This window comes from Pteronotus mesoamericanus, unplaced genomic scaffold (assembly GCF_021234165.1).
Source record: "Pteronotus mesoamericanus isolate MK-2021 breed Mesoamerican mustached bat unplaced genomic scaffold, CSHL_Meso_final scaffold_118, whole genome shotgun sequence".
NCBI lineage: Eukaryota > Metazoa > Chordata > Mammalia > Chiroptera > Mormoopidae > Pteronotus > Pteronotus mesoamericanus.
The window spans coordinates 2207010-2224617 of NW_026555301.1; the positions used below are offsets into that span (position 1 = coordinate 2207010).

At 40.8% G+C, this 17608-nt stretch overlaps 1 protein-coding gene across 1 annotated transcript in view; it reads right to left on the reverse strand.

Annotated features, from left to right (window-relative positions):
- The window catches only part of NINL (ninein like), a 216209-nt gene extending 202545 nt beyond the window's left edge, over nt 1-13664 (reverse strand). The window contains exon 1 of the mRNA XM_054587462.1: nt 13500-13664. The gene's annotated coding sequence lies outside the window, so the exon portion shown is untranslated. The remainder of the gene's footprint in view (nt 1-13499) is intronic.
- Nucleotides 13665-17608: the final 3944 nt, after the last annotated feature.

Here is a 17608-nt window from a genome sequence, read left to right on the forward strand (position 1 = left end):
AGGTTAAGGATGTCCAAAGTTCATCTCTCCATAAAGCAATTAAAAAAAAAAAAAACCTTGTAAAAATTGTCAAAATCAACATTCTGAGAACCATGAAAATTAACCAAAGGCCTGAGCCACCCACAAAGCATTCAGTCAAGGAAAACAGCTGGATCTTGGTAAAAGCAGTGAAGTTTTTGGCATTTTCACTTCCCCATTCCCCACTTTCCAGCTCAGCAAAGACCTGAAAAAAAAAAAGGCAGCTTGCCTTTCCAGTCCCAGATGAAACAGAACTAGAGCCCTTGCAAAATCTCATCCCCAAAGAATAGTCAATATTTCATCTGTTTGGTGATTCCCTGGTCAAACTTAACTTCCCAGGAGTGATTTTCAAATGTTTTAGTATCAAAACAGCATTGGACCAAACAACATACTAACCACAAAAATTGAAAGGCTAAGGAATGAGATGTTGATAGAGGTTTTGAAAAGCTCTAGCATATTCCCTAAGGGTGGAGGGGGGGAAAGTTGGTGGGAGCAGGGATGCAGGGCGGAAGGGGATAAAGGGAGAAAAAAATGGGACAACTGTAATAGCATAATCAATAAAATATACTTTAAAAAAGAAAGAGAAAGGACCCAAATAAATAAAATCAGAAATGAAAGAGAAGAAATAACAACTGCTACCAAAGAAATACAAAGGATTGTAAGAAAATACTATGCACAGTTATATGCCAAAAAACTGGACAACCTGGAAGAAATGCATGAATTCCTAGAAACATACAATCTTCCAAAAATAAATCAGGAAGAATCACATAATCTCTATAGACAGATTACACCTAATTAAATTGAAGCAATAATCAAAAAACTCCCAACAAACAAAAGCTCTGGACCACATGGCATCACAGGTGAACTTTACCAAACATTCCGAGAATATATAACACCTCTGCTTCTCAAACTATTTCATAAAACTCAACAGGAGGGAGAGCTCCCAAACTTATTTTACAAGGCCAGCACTATCCTAATTTCAAAACCAGATAAAGACCCTACAAAAAAGACAATATAGGCCAATACCCCTGATGAACATAGATGCTAAAGTCCTCAACAAAATATTAGCAAACTGAATACAGCAATGAATCAAAAAGATCATACACCGTGAACAAATGGGATTTATTTCAGGAATTCAAGGATGGTACAACATTCACAAATCAATAAATGTGATTTACTACGTAAACAAAATGAAGTATAAAAACCACATGATTATACCAATAGATGCAGAAAAAAACTTTTGATAATAATCAGCACCAATTTATAATAAACTCAACAAAGGGAGAATAGAGGGAATATACCTAAACATAATAAAGGCCATAAGTGACAAACCCACTGACAACATCATACTCAATGGGCAGAAACTACAAGTGTTCCCCTTAAGATCAGGAACAAGGCAGGGATGTCCACTTTTACCTCTCTTATTCAACATAGTACTGGAAGTCCTAGCCACAGCAATCAGACAAGAAGTAATAAAAGGCATTCATATGGGAAAGGAAGAAGTAAAACTGTCTTTATTTGCAGATGATATGACATGGTCCATAGAGAACCCCAAAAAATCCACCAAGAACTCCTAGAACAAATAAATAAATTCAGTAAAGTAGCAGGATACAAAATTAATATTCAAAATCAGTTTCATTTTTATATGCCAATATTGAACTAATGGGAAGGAAAATTAAGAAAACAATACCAGGATAAAGGATGGCGGAGGAGTGAATGGGAGTCACACGGACCTCCTCCCAAGACCAAACTGGAATTGCGACTAAATAATGGAGAAATCACCTGGAAAACAATGGAACGATAGAGGGAGAGGAGCCTTGGAGCTGTGGACAGACAGAGGAATCAACTTTCACACATCCTAACGGGTGAGAAGTGCAGTGGAGGCTCGAGAGGGTGGGCTGGGCGCCCACGGGCACCAGCACCAGAGGGACATTGAAATGGCCAGGTGGATCCCCCTGAGAAGAACAGGGTCTGAACCATAAACAGGGACCCCTAGACTACAGCAGCTGAAACTAGGAAGACGCACAGACAAAAGGCAACCCCAAAAAGCTTCGGGGCATTCTCTGCCAGAGACTGGTGGCTGGAGATGCAAGAGACATTTAAAGGGCCAACACAAAAATTTACAGTGGCAGCCACCCTCCTTGATCTCTGGGTAGAGGCGGCAGGAGAGTGGGCTGCTGCCAGGGGAAAGATTGGCGAGGAAAACTTTGTGAAGAGAACAGAGACTGTGGCCAGCGGAGCCCCGGGCATAACTCACCTCCCACTCTGCAGCTACCACCTCGCCCAGGCAAAAGAGAATCAATTAACCTGCCTTTGCATGCCCCACACACAGCTTGTCCCCGTGTGGGCTAGGGGCTGACTGCAGACTGGCTGGATGAAATAGAGGATCCATGGCCAAAGGGGAGACTCAGCTGCATAGAGACCCTTGAGGAGAGACTGGAGACGGAGGTATTGGGGAAAGAACTGGAGGATTATCTGAGATCCCCAGAGCAGAGTCCATCTCCATTCCGTAGTCCCCATTTGCGCAGGCAGGCCACACCCCTAGAGGCAGAAGCAGGCGCTGGATTACTGGCGGAAGAAATAGCAGATCCCGAGCGGAAGGGGTCACAGAGCTGCCCAGAGACCCTTGAGGAGAGACTGGAGACAGGATTAACGGGAGAGTCCCGGAGCTGACTTCTTCCTATTTCCGTAGTCTTCATTCTGCGTGGGCAGGCCACAACCACAAAGAGCCAAAAGCGGGGAAAGCACACATAGAAAACCCTAAATTGACCAGGGCCAGGGCGCAGGCACCCGGCAGCAGGCGAGCACACGGGGTCGGGCCAGTGCACCGGCCTGGGCCGGGGCAAGCGCACTCAAAGAGCCTGCATGAGAGTGCAGAGCAATCGACAGAAATAGTGGATCCATGGCAGAAGGGGTCACAGAGCTGCACAAAGCAGGAGTCAGACAGACAGTAGATACCTGGAAGGCGGAAACAAATGACCCAAGGTCAGATACACTCAACAACGGACATCATCAGAGGCAGACTCAGAAAGAGAAGTAAAGGAAAATAAATAAATAAATAAATAAATAAATAAATAAATAAATAAATAAAAGACCCACCTACTACCATACAAGTTTAATCCACAAAGTCAGGAAATCTAGACGGATCAAATGAAGCAGAAGCATAAATAAATAAATAAATACATACATACATACATACATACATAAATAATAGATTCTCACAAAAATGGGGAGAAAAAGAAGTTCCCCCCAAATGAGTGGAAGAGGGGAATCCCCACAGAGAGAGCTAAATGAAATAGAGGCAAGGGAACTATCAGATATTGAATTCAAAACAATGGTTCTAAGAAAGCTCAATGAGCTCAGTCAGCTCAAATATAACTATGAGAAACTGCAGAGAAACTATCAGGATCTTACAGCAAACTATATCAGCCTGGAAAAGGACATAGAAACTACCAAGAAGACACAAGAGGATATGAAGAATACCATTTCTGAATTGAGGAACACAGTAGAAGGAATCAAAAGCAGGCTAGATGAAGCCAGGATCGAATCAGCAAGATGGGAGGATAAGGTAGAAAAAAGCTCCCAGAAAGAACAAGAAATGGAAAAAAAAAGTCTCAAAAAGAATGAAGAGGCACCTAGGGATGCAGGACAACCTGAAACGCAATAATATCCGCATAATAGGGATACCAGAAGGAGAAGAGGGAAGGAACAAAGGATAGAGAACCTCTTTGAAAAAGTAATGATGGAAAATTTCACCAATTTGAGGACAGAAAGGTCTCATGGATCCAGGAAGCACAGAGGGTCCCAAACAAGAGGGACCCAAGGAGGCCGACTCCAAGACACATCATCATTAAAATGGCAAATATCAAAGACAAAGAGAGAATCTTAAAGGCAGCAAGGGAGAAACAGGGAGTAACATACAAGGAAGCCCCGGTACGGCTAGGAGCTGACTTCTCAACAGAAACGCTATAAGCCAGAAGGGAATGGCAACAAATATTCCAAGTAATGAAAAGCAAGGGCCTACAACCAAGGCTGCTCTACCCAGCATGGCTCTCAATTAAAATAGAAGGGGAAATAAGGAGTTTCCCAGACAAAGGAAGGCTAAAAGAATACGTCTCCACCAAAACAGCATACAGGATATGCTAAACAGTATGGTTTAAGAAGAGGAAGGAAAAGAGTGAGAAGAAGAAAAACACAGGTACAAGGAGAAGAAATGAATAGGTTTCTATCAGTAATAACTCGCAATGTAAACGGTCTAAATGCCCCAATCAAAAGACACAGAATAGCTGAATGGATAAGAAAACATGACCTACACATATGCTGCCTACAAGAGACCCACCTCACAAAAAAAGACCTACACAGACTGAAAGTAAAGGGATGGAAAAAAATATTCCAGGCAAATGGGCAAGAGAAGAAAGCAGAGGTAGCAATAGTTATATCAGACAAAGTAGACTTCAAAACAAAGGCCATAAAAAGAGACCCAGAGGGACACGTTATAATACTTACAGGAGGAATCTATCAAGAAGACATAAACATTGTAAACTTATATGCACCCAACACAGGAGTACCCCAATATATAAGGAAAATCTTGGACGACTTCAAAAGATATATACAGCAACACACTGATAGTAGGGGATTTTACAAATCCCCTCAATGTCACAAATGGACATACCTGCCAAACAAAACACCAATAAGAATATTGTAGAGCTGAATGACGCACTGAATCAAATAGACTTAACTGACATATATAGAACCTTACATCCCAAAGAAGAAAAATACACATTCTTTTCAAATGCGCAAGGAACTTTTTCATAGATAGACCACATGATAGGACACAAAGCAAGCCTCAGCAAATTCAGGAATACTGAAATAATACCAAGCTTTTTCTCAGACCACAAGGGCTTGAAACTGGAAATCAACCTCAAAGAGACCCTTCAAAAACTTGCAAACTCATGGAGACTGATCAGTAGACTATTAAACAATGAATGGGTCAATAATGAGATAAGAGAAGAAATCAAAAAGTTTCTGGAAACAAATGAAAATGAACAGACAACAGTCCAAAACCTATGGGACACAGCAAAGGCGGTCCTGAGAGGGAAGTTCATAGCAATACAGCTTACCTAAAAATGATAGAAACATTTCAGATAAAAGACCTAACACTACAACTTCAAGAACTGGAGAAACAACACCAAATAACGCCAGAGAAAGTAGAAGAAAGGAAATAATCAAGATTAGAGCAGAATTGAACGACATAGACACAAAAAGAACAATTCAAAGGATCAACCAATCCAGGAGCTGGTTCTTTGAAACGATAAATAAAATTGACAAGCCTTTAAGCAGACTCATCAAGAAAAAAAGGGAGAGGATCCAAATAAATAATGTCAGAAATGAAAGAGGAGAAATAACAACGGATACCACAGAAATACAAAGGATTGTCAGAAACTACTATGAACAATTATATGCCAAGAAATTTGAAAACCTCAATGAAATGGACAAATTCTTAGAAACGTATAATCTTCCAACACTGAAGGAGGACGAAACAGAAAGCTGGAACAAACCGATAACAGCTGGGGAAATGGAAGCAGTATTCAAGAAACTCCCGGCACACAAAAGCTCAGGGCCAGACAGTTTTACAGTACAATTTTACAAAATATTTAAGGAAGAGCTAACCCCAGTTCTTCTCAGACTATTCCAAAACATCCAAGAGGAGGGAAGACTCCTAGACTCTTTTTCTGAGGCCAGCATCACCGTAATCCCAAACCAGATAAAGACCCTACAAAGAAAGAAAACTACAGGCCAATTTCGCTGATACATAGACGCTAAAATTCTCACCAAAATATTGGCAAACCGCATCCAGCAATACATTAAATAGATTATCCTCCATGATTAAGTGGGATTCATCCCAGGGATGCAGGGATGGTTCAATATACGCAAATCAATAAACATAATACATCACATAAATAAAAGAAAAGACAAAAACCACATGATCATCTCAATAAATGCAGAAAAAGCATTCCATAACGTACCGCACCCATTTATGATCAAAACACTCAGCAAAATGGGAATAAATGGGGCATTCCTCAACGAAATAAAGGCCATATATGAAAAACCTACAGCCAACATCATACTCAATGGGCAAAAACTAAAAGCTTTCCCACTAAGATCAGTAACATGACAAGGATGTCCACTTTCACCACTTCTTTTCAACATGGTATTGGAAGTCCTAGCCATAGTAGTCAGACAAGAAAAAGAAATAAAAGGCATCCAAATATGAAAGGAGGAAGTAAAACTATCATTGTTTGCAGATGACATGATAGTGTACATAGAAAACCCTGTAGACTCCAACAAAAACCTACTCAATCTAGTAAGTGATTTTGGCAAAACAGGAGGATACAAAGTCAATATTCAGAAATCAAAGGCATTTTTGTACACCAGCAATGAAATAGAAGAAGAAGAAATCAGAAAAGAAATACCATTCAAAATAGCAACAAGAAAAATTAAGTACCTAGGAATAAATTTAACCAAGGAGGTGAAAGACCTGTATGCAGAAAACTATACAACATTGAAGAAATTAAGGAAGACACAAATAAATGGAAGCATATACTGTGTTCATGGATTGAAAGAATTAATATCATCAAAATGTCCTACTACCCAAAGCAATTTATAGATTCAACGCAATCCCTATTCAGATACCAATGACGTATTTCACAGAAATAGAACAGACATTTCAAAAATTTATATGGAACCATAAACGACCTCGAATAGCTGCAGCAATTTTGAGAAAGAAAAACAAAGAATGAGGGATCACAATACCAGACATCAAACTATACTACAAACCACTATACTCAAAACAATCTTGTACTGGCACAAGAACAGACCCATAGACCAGTGGAACAGAATAGAAAGCCCAGAAGTAAGCCCAGGGCTCTATGGGCAACTAATATTTGAAAAAGGGGGCAGAAGCATAAAATGGAATAATAATAGCCTCCTCAACAAGTGCTGTTGGGAGAGTTGGAGGGCTATATGCAAAAAATTGAAATTGGATCATCAGCTGACACCATACACAAAAATAAACTCAAGATGGATAAAAGACTTCAATAGAAGTCTCAACACCATCAAAGTCCTAGAGGAGCACATAGGCAGGAAACTCTCAGATATCCCACACAGCAATTTTTTCACTGATATGTCTCCTAAAGCAAGGGACATAAAGGAAAGAATAAACAAGTGGGACCTCATCAAAATAAGAAGCTTCTGCACGGCGAAAGAAAACATCAGCAAAATGAAAAGGGAGCCAACCATATGGGAAAATATATTTACTAATGATACATCAGATAGAAGTTTTATCTCCAAAACATATAAAGAAGTCACACAACTCCGCTCCAAGAAGACAAATGATCCAATCAAAAATGGGCAAAGGACCTGGGCAGATGCTTTTCCAAGGAAGAGACACAGAGGGCACAGAGACATTTGAAAGGATGCTTGGCATCACTAGCCATCAGAGAAATTCAGATCAAAACCGCAATGAGATACCACATCACACCGGTCAGAATAGCCATCATAAACAGATGAACAAACAACAGGTGCTGGCGATGCTGTGGAGAAAAGGGAACCCTAGTACACTGTGAGAATGCAGACTGGTGCAGCCATTGTGGAAAGCAGTGTTGAATTTCCTCAATAAGCTGAAAATGGAACTGCCTTTTGATCCAGTGTTTCCCCTGCTGGGGATCTTACCCAAAGAATACCAAAACGCCAATTCAAAAGAACCTATGCACCCCAATGTTCATAGCAGCACAATTTACAATAGCCAAGTGCTGGAAGCAGCCTAAATGCCCATCAGTAGATGATTGGATCAAAAAATCCTGGTACATTTCCACAATGGAATAGTATGCAGCAAAAAGAAAAAAAGAACTACTAAACTTCGCAACAGCATGGATGGAACTAGAGAGCATTATGCTAAGCGAAATAAACCAGCTGGCGAAAGACAAATACCATATGATCTCACCTATAAGCGGAACCAAACCAACAAAACAAAGATGCAAGGAAAATAAGACCAGCAACACTGAAAAAAAAGAAACCAACAGAGACAAGTAGGAAGGAGGGAGGGGTGGGCGGGGGAAAAGGAAGGGAAGGGGCAAGTCAAGGAACATACATCAAGGACTAATGGATAAAGCCAAAGTGGGGAAAGATTGAGGTGGGGAGAGGAGGGAGGGTAAATTGGTGGGGGATGGCAGAGACAAATGTATTTGGAAAAAAAATTAATTTAAAAAAAAAGAAAAGAAAAAAGAACAATAAAGTACCTAGGAATAAACTTAACCAAGATGTAGAAGACCTGTACTCAGAAAACTATACAACACTGAAAAGAAAAAAGAAAGAAAGAAATTAAGAAAAAGAGACAGACAGACACAAATATGTAGAAGCGTATAGCATGTTCAGTGATTGAAAGAATTAGCATAATGAAAATGTCTATACTACTCAAAGCAATTTATAGATTCAATGCAATCCCTATTAAAATACAAATGGCATATTTCACAGATATAGAACAAACATTTCAAAAATTTATATGTAACCATAATCAACCCTGAATAGCCTCTGCTCTTTTAAGAAAGAAGAACAAAGTAGGAGGGATCACAATACCTAATATCAAATTACATTACAAGGCCACTTCAATCAATACAGTCTGGTACTGGTGTAGAACAGATATATAGATCATGGAACAGAATAGAGTTCAGAAATAAACCCATGACTCTATGGTTAATTAATAATATTTGACAAAGGGGGCAGGAACATAAAATGGGGTAAAAATAACCTCTTCAACAAATGTTGTTGGAGAATCTGGACAACTACATGCAATAAAATGAAACTCAAACGCCAGCTTACACCATACCCACAAATAAACTCAAGATGGATTAAGACTTAAGTATAAGTCATGACAGCATAAAAGTCATAGAGGAGAACACAGGCAGGAAGATTTCAGATATTCTACACAGCAATATTTTCACCAATATGTTCCCTAGGATAAGGGATATAAAGGAAAGAATAAACAAATGGGACTACATAAAATTAAAAAGCTTCTGCACAGCTAAAGAATATATCACCAAAATGAAAAGGGAACCAAACGTATGGGAAAATGTATTTGCCAATGATACCTTGGACAAGGGTTTGATCTCCAAAATATATAAAGAACTCATACAACTCCGCACCATGAGGACAAACAATCCAATTAAAAAATGGCTAAAGGACTTGATCAGATACTTCTCCAGGAGGACATACAGAGGGCAAATACACATTTGAAACAATTTTTAACATCACCTGCTGTCTGAGAGATGCAAATTAAAACTACAATGAGATACCACTTCACACTGGTCTGAATGGCCATCATAAACAAATCAACAAACAAGTGCTAGTGAGGTTGTGGAGAAAAGGAATCTCTAGTACTCAGCTGGTGGGAATGCAGACTGGTGCAGCCACTGTGGTAAACAGTATGGAATGTCCTCAAAATACTAAATATGGAACTGCCTTTTGATGCAGCAATTCCACTGCTAGGATTATACCCTAAGAATCCTGAAACACTAATTCAAAAGAACCTATGCACCCCACTGTTCATAGCAGCACAATTACAATAACCAAGTGCTGGAAGCAACCTAAGCACCCATCAGTAAATGAGTGGATCATAAAACTGTAGTACATTTATATAATGGAATACTACGCAGCAGCAGCAGAAAGAAAGAGGAAACTCCTGCCTTTTGTGACAGCATGTATGGGACGTGAGAGTGTTATGCTAAGGGAAATAAGCTAAGTAGTGAAAGACAGATATCGTATGATCTCACCTATAAGTGGAACCTAATCAACAAAACAAACAAGTGAGCAAAATAGAACCAGAGACAGGGAAATGAACAAACTTGACAGTGATGATGAGGGAAGGGGGAGGGTCAAGTCAAGAAACATATATAAAGGTCCCACGGACAAAAACAATGGGGGTGGGAGGTATACACGGATTGTGGGAGGTGGGGTGTCAGTAGGGAAGGGGAGAACAATGAGGGAAAATGGGGACAATAGTAATTGAATAACAATAAAAAAGTTTTAAAAAATAAAATAATAAGCAAACAAAAAAAGAGTGTATCTTATAACACGAAAGGATTTGTCAGTTTCCTCTAATGAAATATATTTTTGGGTTGGCCTCGAAGTTCTTTTAGTTTTTTCAGTATGATGGCTTGGTAGTGCTTAGTGGTCTTTAACTTCATTTGAAACAATTTAGTGGATTGTACTGTAACAGCAGTTATATCAGTGTGAATTTTTTAAAACATCAAATTTGGTGAATTTTGGCAGCAACTTTAATACTGAAGATAGAAGAAAATAAGCAACATTTTTGGCATATTATCCTCCATTTTGAATAAAGGTAAAAACACAACTGAAATGCAAAAAAAAATTTGTGCAGTGTATGGAGAAGGCACTTTGATCGAACATGTCAAAAGCTGTTTGCAAAGTTTCTTGGTACTATTGACATTTTGACCAAATAAATTCTTTGCTGTGGGCTGTATTATGCATTGGAAGGTGTTTAGCAGTACCCTTGGTCTCTACGCACCAGAAGCCAACCCACTCAAAATATCCAAATCAATAAAGTTATTGGTGAAAATGAAAAATGTGTATTTTATTTTATGGAAAAAAACTAAATGGACTTTTTGGCCAACCCAATAACAGTCAACGCACAAAAACTGGCACATACTAATGCTTCTCAAATTTCAGTGCATCAGAATTACCTGGAAGGCTTGTTTATTTGACCAAAAAATGATTTCAGTTGAAGACAGACTATGAAGCAGACTGAGAAACTAGAAGTTATCTATCTCTTAACATCTAGAGAGAAGGACAATCCAAGATTGAGAGAGACCAAAAGAAGTGCAACCAGGGAGCACCAATGGCATGCTCCAACTTTTGTCAAGAGGATAAAAAAGAGAACATACTCCATAAGTCATCTCTGTCCCATGGTTCAGACAGCAGTCAGAATCCTTTGGTGTAGAACTCTTACCAGGAGGCTCAAGGTTACCCCAAGAATGGGGAAGGAAAACCTTCTGCTATCACCACCCTCCAAGTAGCTCTAGGTAGTGTGACCCAAAGATTTGGCCTCTTGCTGTGATTAACAAAATCTCTGATCTTGAGCCTGAATTCCTAATTTGTACTTCAAACCAAGGACTAAACTACACCCAAATCTAGAGTCTAGTTAGGGCAACTGCCACTCAACCTTTACAGAATAACCATGGAATTGGAGAACAAAGTGCCCAGGGCACTGCAAATGCCCTTCCAGGCCAGTGGGCAGCGCCATTCCCTCCAGTCAAGAGTGAGGCGAGGACACTGTGTTTTGTCTCTTTTTTCTAGACATGTCTTGAGCCCAGGAAAAAGAGATACCTAGTGGCCACCAGTTTATGGCAAATCCCAAACCTATGTGTCCAAGGTAGAAAATATGTGGTCAGAGGGACCTTTCACACGCCCCAAATAAACCTGAAATGCTACATGTTTCATCTTCAAAGAAAAAAATAAAATAAAAAAGAACTATCCACCAACTGGCATCTAAAGTCAATCGCCATAAAAGGGCAGGATCTGGATACCTTGAATATGATTAGAACTTTGTGATTTTTTGTTACCCTATTGTCCACCACCAAACATTCATAAGGACTCAGGACAAAGGATGCACTAACAGTAGGGATTTACAAATGCTGTTAGTAAATATCAGTTCACCACCTTTGAAGAATACAATTTGGGGAAAAAGTTTTCCTTCAAAGTTTATATAACTCAAAACAATTTTAAACCCTAACTTTTCCTCTATAAAGTGTTCTCTTTCTAATTTGATGGTATTAAATGATATCTGAAGTTCAAGGTCTTTGGAAAGAGTTATTTTCTCATCCTGCAAAAATAATTATCCTCTAATTTTTATTGAATAGGAACTATATTTAAGCACATACCTCAGGATTTGATTTGTCAATATAAACTAGTTAAATTTGTAGTAATTTAAACCACTAAATGATGCATAAATCAAACAGCTGGGGCACCACAGTGGTAGCCTGCTTCTCTAACTGCCTTAGCATTTCTCTTTTAATAAACAGATACTTTTGCACAAAGCTATTAAAACTGCAAGGCTGCTGTCAGTGCTTTGTTTAACAGACCAGTGTTAACTACCATTATTTCTTTAAATCTTTTTCTTTTAAAAGTATTCAAAGTCCAAGGTGGAAAACCTGGAAATCACAGCAAAGGCCTCTTATAAAAAAGTCATCGTCACTCATAATCTCTCCTTCCTATTAACAGTGCTGATGGTGGGACCTTGAGCCTCACTTGACTTTATCCAAGCCATTCAGCTTCATAGTGTACCCCCTGTCCCCCTCCCATCTCCCCCCACCCCTCACACACACACCACTGCCTCCCTGTTCCATAGCTTGGCCTAAGTCTCCCAAAGCAGAGAGGAACCAAGTGACCTTTCTTCACTTCCATCCTGTGCAAACGCACAGACCACACGGAGCTCCTAACAACGCACCAGGGTACAATTTATGACAGTAAAACATGCAAAAAGACTGGAAAGACTCCTACAGGGCATTTGTTTGTGGTGGGGAAAGGGGCGATTCTGCCAAACAGCCTTTTCTGCCCCAGAGGGTGGCGTCTTATTTCAAAGTTTTTCCAAGTGCAAACTCCTAATATAACAAAAGGAAACAGGTACATCCTAAAAAGTTGTTCTATAGTGGGATGCAATGTTATTTATCTACAGGAAATGATTCTCTCCAATAACTCGATCTGTCAGAGGAAGGGAGCTCTCGCGTTTTGCAGGTGCCAGGTTCAGCCCGAAGGGACGGGGCAACGGTGGGGTCGGCAAAGAAAGCACATGGCCACCGGCAGCCGCACATCTGGGGAGCAGAGGCCGCAGTGGCCCACCTAAGCCATGGCTCTCCCCAACCGTCTAACCTCCACGTTCCTAATGAAACCGCCGTCTTCGCCCCATCCCAGATCGCACAGCAGGTGAAAGTCCACTTCAGCAAAGGAGCCGGAACACTGCAAACTCTGCTCAAAAGCGTACGGACACTTCAGAAACGGCTGTATTGTAGGACCTGGTTATTAAAGGCTTGGTCAAGCAGGCGGGCTTCCCCCATAGGATAAGTTATTTTAAAGTGACCCACCCCTAGCCCTCCAGGGTGAGGGGAAAGGCGGGATACCACGTCACTCTTACAGAAACTGTAGCCCTAAAACCAGAAGCAAAGGGAAGACGCGGACCCAACACAACGGCCAGTCACTGGACTAGGCGAGGTCGAGGGGCGAGGGGGGGCGGTGGAGGGGGTGGAGGGGGCGGAGAAGTACCGCAGGTACCGCCCGCTCCACCCCCCACCCCCGCCGCGCTCCGCCCAGAGTCGCGGGCACAGACAAGAAATTTTTTGCCCCACCTGCTGACTTCCTGGCTCTGCACCAGAGGAACGTGCAGCCCTGCAGGCCAGTACGACCCCGCTCACCTGGACAGCTAGAGTTGGGGGCCTACCGTCCCCGCCAGCGCGCGCAGGTCGCACGGACGCGGGTGAAAGGCACTACGCAGGCCCCAAAGCTCCCACGCTCTTTGTGTCGCAAGGTCGAGAGCCTGCACTCCCTGGGGCCACCAGGCGCCGCCCCCTCCTCCTCTCCCCTCGGTGATCTACGGGCCACACCGGGAGAAGGGCCGGGCTGGGCGAGAGCCACGCTAGGGGCCGGACCGGAAGTGCGCGGGGTGGGGCGGGGTCGACGAACCAAAGTGTGCTGGGTGTACAGTGTGTGGAGGAGTGCCGAGGGGCGAATGTGGACCAACGGTTCTCCTCCTCGGCCTGTGGGTTATTTCTGGATAGTATGAGGCTCAGGATGTCAGCCTGGAGCTGACCTCGCTGAACCCTGTAAGCGATGTGTTTTCTGTGGAATTTGGTTCTTGCTCTAGCATCCTCTTCTGGAAACAACCCGAGGACGCAGACTAGGCAGTGGTAATGCCCCATATTCGTAGCTGTGGAAACTAGGAGACATAAAACTTCTGGTTACTATCTTCCCATCGTTCATACAATCCATAAATATTTATTAAACACCCACTCATGCTAGAAATTGTCCTAGGAACTGAGAATACAACAGTCACAGGGAGAGGGGAAACAGGGACAACAAAAAAACATCCCTTTAGAATTTACAGCTGGGAAACAATTTAAAAACAAATGAAAGGTACAAAAATGTTAGATAATTACAAATACTAAGGAGGAGCAACATAAGAGACAGGGATAAGGATTGCAGGAGGTAGGCCTAGGAAGGTCAGCGGGAAGGTGACATTTTAAGAGAAGCCCAAAAAGGAAGTGAGGGAAGGAGACAAGTAGATATCTGTCCGTGCAGCTCACTGAGGCCCTGAGGCTAGAGGATACCCAATAATATTCAGTGTGATGGGAAGAGTAAGCGTGGGGAAGTGTGGTATATGAGGGCAGAGAGAAGTTAGAAATGGACTGAGAGGGATGTAGAGCCTTGCTGCGCCTTGTAAAGACAGTTTCTACTCTGACAGTACTTAGCAAAGAGAACTTGTAGTTTGATTTAATAAAATCATTCTGGCCACTGTGAGAGCATGAGTAGTGTCCAACCTGAGGAAGCAGGTACTTAGTAAGCAGGACCTCCTGGTGGCTAACTTGTCCAAAATTTAAAACAGAGCCTAACACCTGTTTTTAAACAGGGGTCACTCACACAAGCCAAGCTTCAGGGAGAAGCCTGCACTAAGCTGCCTCCCTGAACTGGCCTGACTGCACTGTGTTCCTGACATCTGAGTCAACCCTTGTAAAGTAGCTTCTAGAATCGTATTTCAATCAATAGGACTGAGACTTTCCCAGTCCAATCAAAGGTGTCCAGCAATATCACCATTAGCATCATCACCACCAAGCTGCTCCATTCTAACCAGTCAGGACAATGCTTTCTTGGACCAATCAAACCATGAGAATTTAGAATCCTCATATGCATGAGAATGGACCAATCAGAGACCAGATGTGGGACTTCTTGATAAAAGTCAGCTCTCCCCCTGTCTCAGAGTGTCCACTTTCCATTTCCACCAAACACTAGTGATAATGTTTCAGGCTGAGACATCCTGCTGAACTAGAGAGGAGAAGAGCAGGCAGAGCAGGGCACAGTGGAGCATAATGGAGTGGAGCAAAGAAGCAGAGCTGTCTAGCCAGAGATGGTGGCCTTTCCCCAGGGCCACCTTGGACCAGGGCTAATATACAGCAGTGCTGTTTCAGAGCCATCTTGCTTCATAACTGAACTGTAACACTGTTGAACTTTTTCCCAGCCCTGCTGTACTGTATATAGCTGTGCTGTATCACAATTGAGATGTTTGCACTGAAGAAAATTTCTTTTTCCACCACACTCCAAGTTGGAGGTTCCTGTTGGCATTGAATTGGCACCAGTGACCATCTGTTGACAATAAGGAGAAAGAAGACAAAAGAAGAAATAAGGAAACCGTTAAGAAGTAATGACATGCCTAAAGGAGTTTACAGGTTCAATGCAATCTCCATTAAAATCTCAATGATATTTTTCACAGAAGTAGAACAGAAGAAGAAAAATTCCTAAAATTTGTATGGAACCAGAAAGGACCCCGAATAGCCAAAGAAACTCCAAGACAAGAAAGAATAAAGCCAGAGACATCACACTCCCCAATTTCAAACTGTACTCTAAAGCTATAGTAATCAAAACATTATGGTATTGGCAGAGAACCAGGCACACAGACCACTAGAACAGATTTGAGAACCCAGAAATAAACTGATAGACATATGGGCAACTAATTCATGACAAAGGAACCAAGAACATATGATGTAGAAAGAAAAGTCTCTCAATAAATGGCATGGGTAAAAACTGGAACGCTACATACAAAAGAATAAAACTAGACAACTATGTTTTATTTTTAAATTCTCACCTGAGGACATTTTTATTGATTTTAGAGAGAGGAAGGGTGGGAAAGAGAGAGAGAGAGAGAGACATCAATGTGAGAGAAAAACATTGGTCAGTTGCTTCCTGTATACACCCTGACTGGGGATCAAACCTGCAACCTAGGTATGCACCCTGACTGTGACTCAAACCCACAGCCTTTTTGTGTATGGGACAACACTTTGGCTAACTAAGCCACCCATCCAGGGCTAGACCACTATCTTATGCCATGCACAAAAATTAACTCAAAATGGGTTTAAAATGTGGCTGTAAGAACTGAAAAGAAATATAAAATACATAAAAGAAAACACAAGCACTTAGCTTCTAGACTTTGGTCTCAATGGTGTTTTTTATTAATTTGATTCACAATGCAAGGGAAACAAGAAAAAAAAAACAAATGGGACTACTGTAAACTAAAAAACTTCTGCACAGCAAAGGAAACCGTCAAGAAAACCAAAAGCCAGCCATCTGAATGGGAGAACAGTTTTGCAAATGTGACTTTCAATGAGAGGTTAATATCCAAACTATATAAAGAGCTCATACAACTCAACAAAAAAGCGAACAACTTGATTAAAAAAATGGACAGAGTATCTGAATAGACATTTTTGCAAGATGTACAAATAGCCAACAAGTACATGAAAAGATGCTCAACATCATTAGTCATCAGGGAAATGCAAATCAAAACCACAATGAGATATCACCTCATACATTAAATTAGTCATTATTAAAAAGATAAGAAATAGTAACTGAGAATGTACAGAAACGGAACCCTCATACACTGCTAGTAGGAGTGTAAACCGGTGCAAGCACTGTTAAAAACATTTTGGAGGTTTCTCAAAAAAAAATTAAGAATAGGACTACCATATGATCTAGCAATTATTTTTCTGGGTATTTATTTAAAGTACATGAAAACACTAATTTGAAAAGATATATGTACTCCTCTGTTTATTGCTCCATTATTTATAATAGCCAAGATATTGGCTAAGTGTTCATTGATGGATAAATGGACAAAGAAGAAATTACATATATAATATTACTCAGCTATAAATCGGGTGCAATATTGCTATTTGTGACAACATGGATAGATATTGAAGGTATCATCCTAAGTAAAATAAGTCAGAAAAGGAAAAAACCCATGTGATTTCATTCATATGTGGGATAGAATACAAAGGTAACAAACAAAGAAAACAAAACAAAAAACTCATAGATACAAACAACAGAATGGGGAAGGCAGTGAAGAGAGGTTGAAAAGGGTAAAGGGGGTCAAACAAATTGAAATTAGACTTGTGGTAGTGAGCATACAATAAAGTATACAGATATCAAATTATAATATTGTACACCTGAAATGTATATAATGTTATTAACCAAAGTTACCTGAATTAAATAAATTTGTTTTTTTAAAAAAGCAGTAATGGTGCCTTGACTGGTGTGGCACAGTGGGTTGAGCATCATCCTACAAACTGAAAGATCACTGGTTCTATTCCTTATCAGGGCACATGCCTGGGTTGTGGGCCAGGTCCCAGGTTGAGGGGCATGCAAGAGGCAAACTATTGATGTTTCTCTCCCTCCCTTTCTCTCTCCCTTCCCCTATCTCTAAAAATAAAATCTAAACCATACACCAGAATAAACTCAAGATGGATAAAAGACTTAAATATAA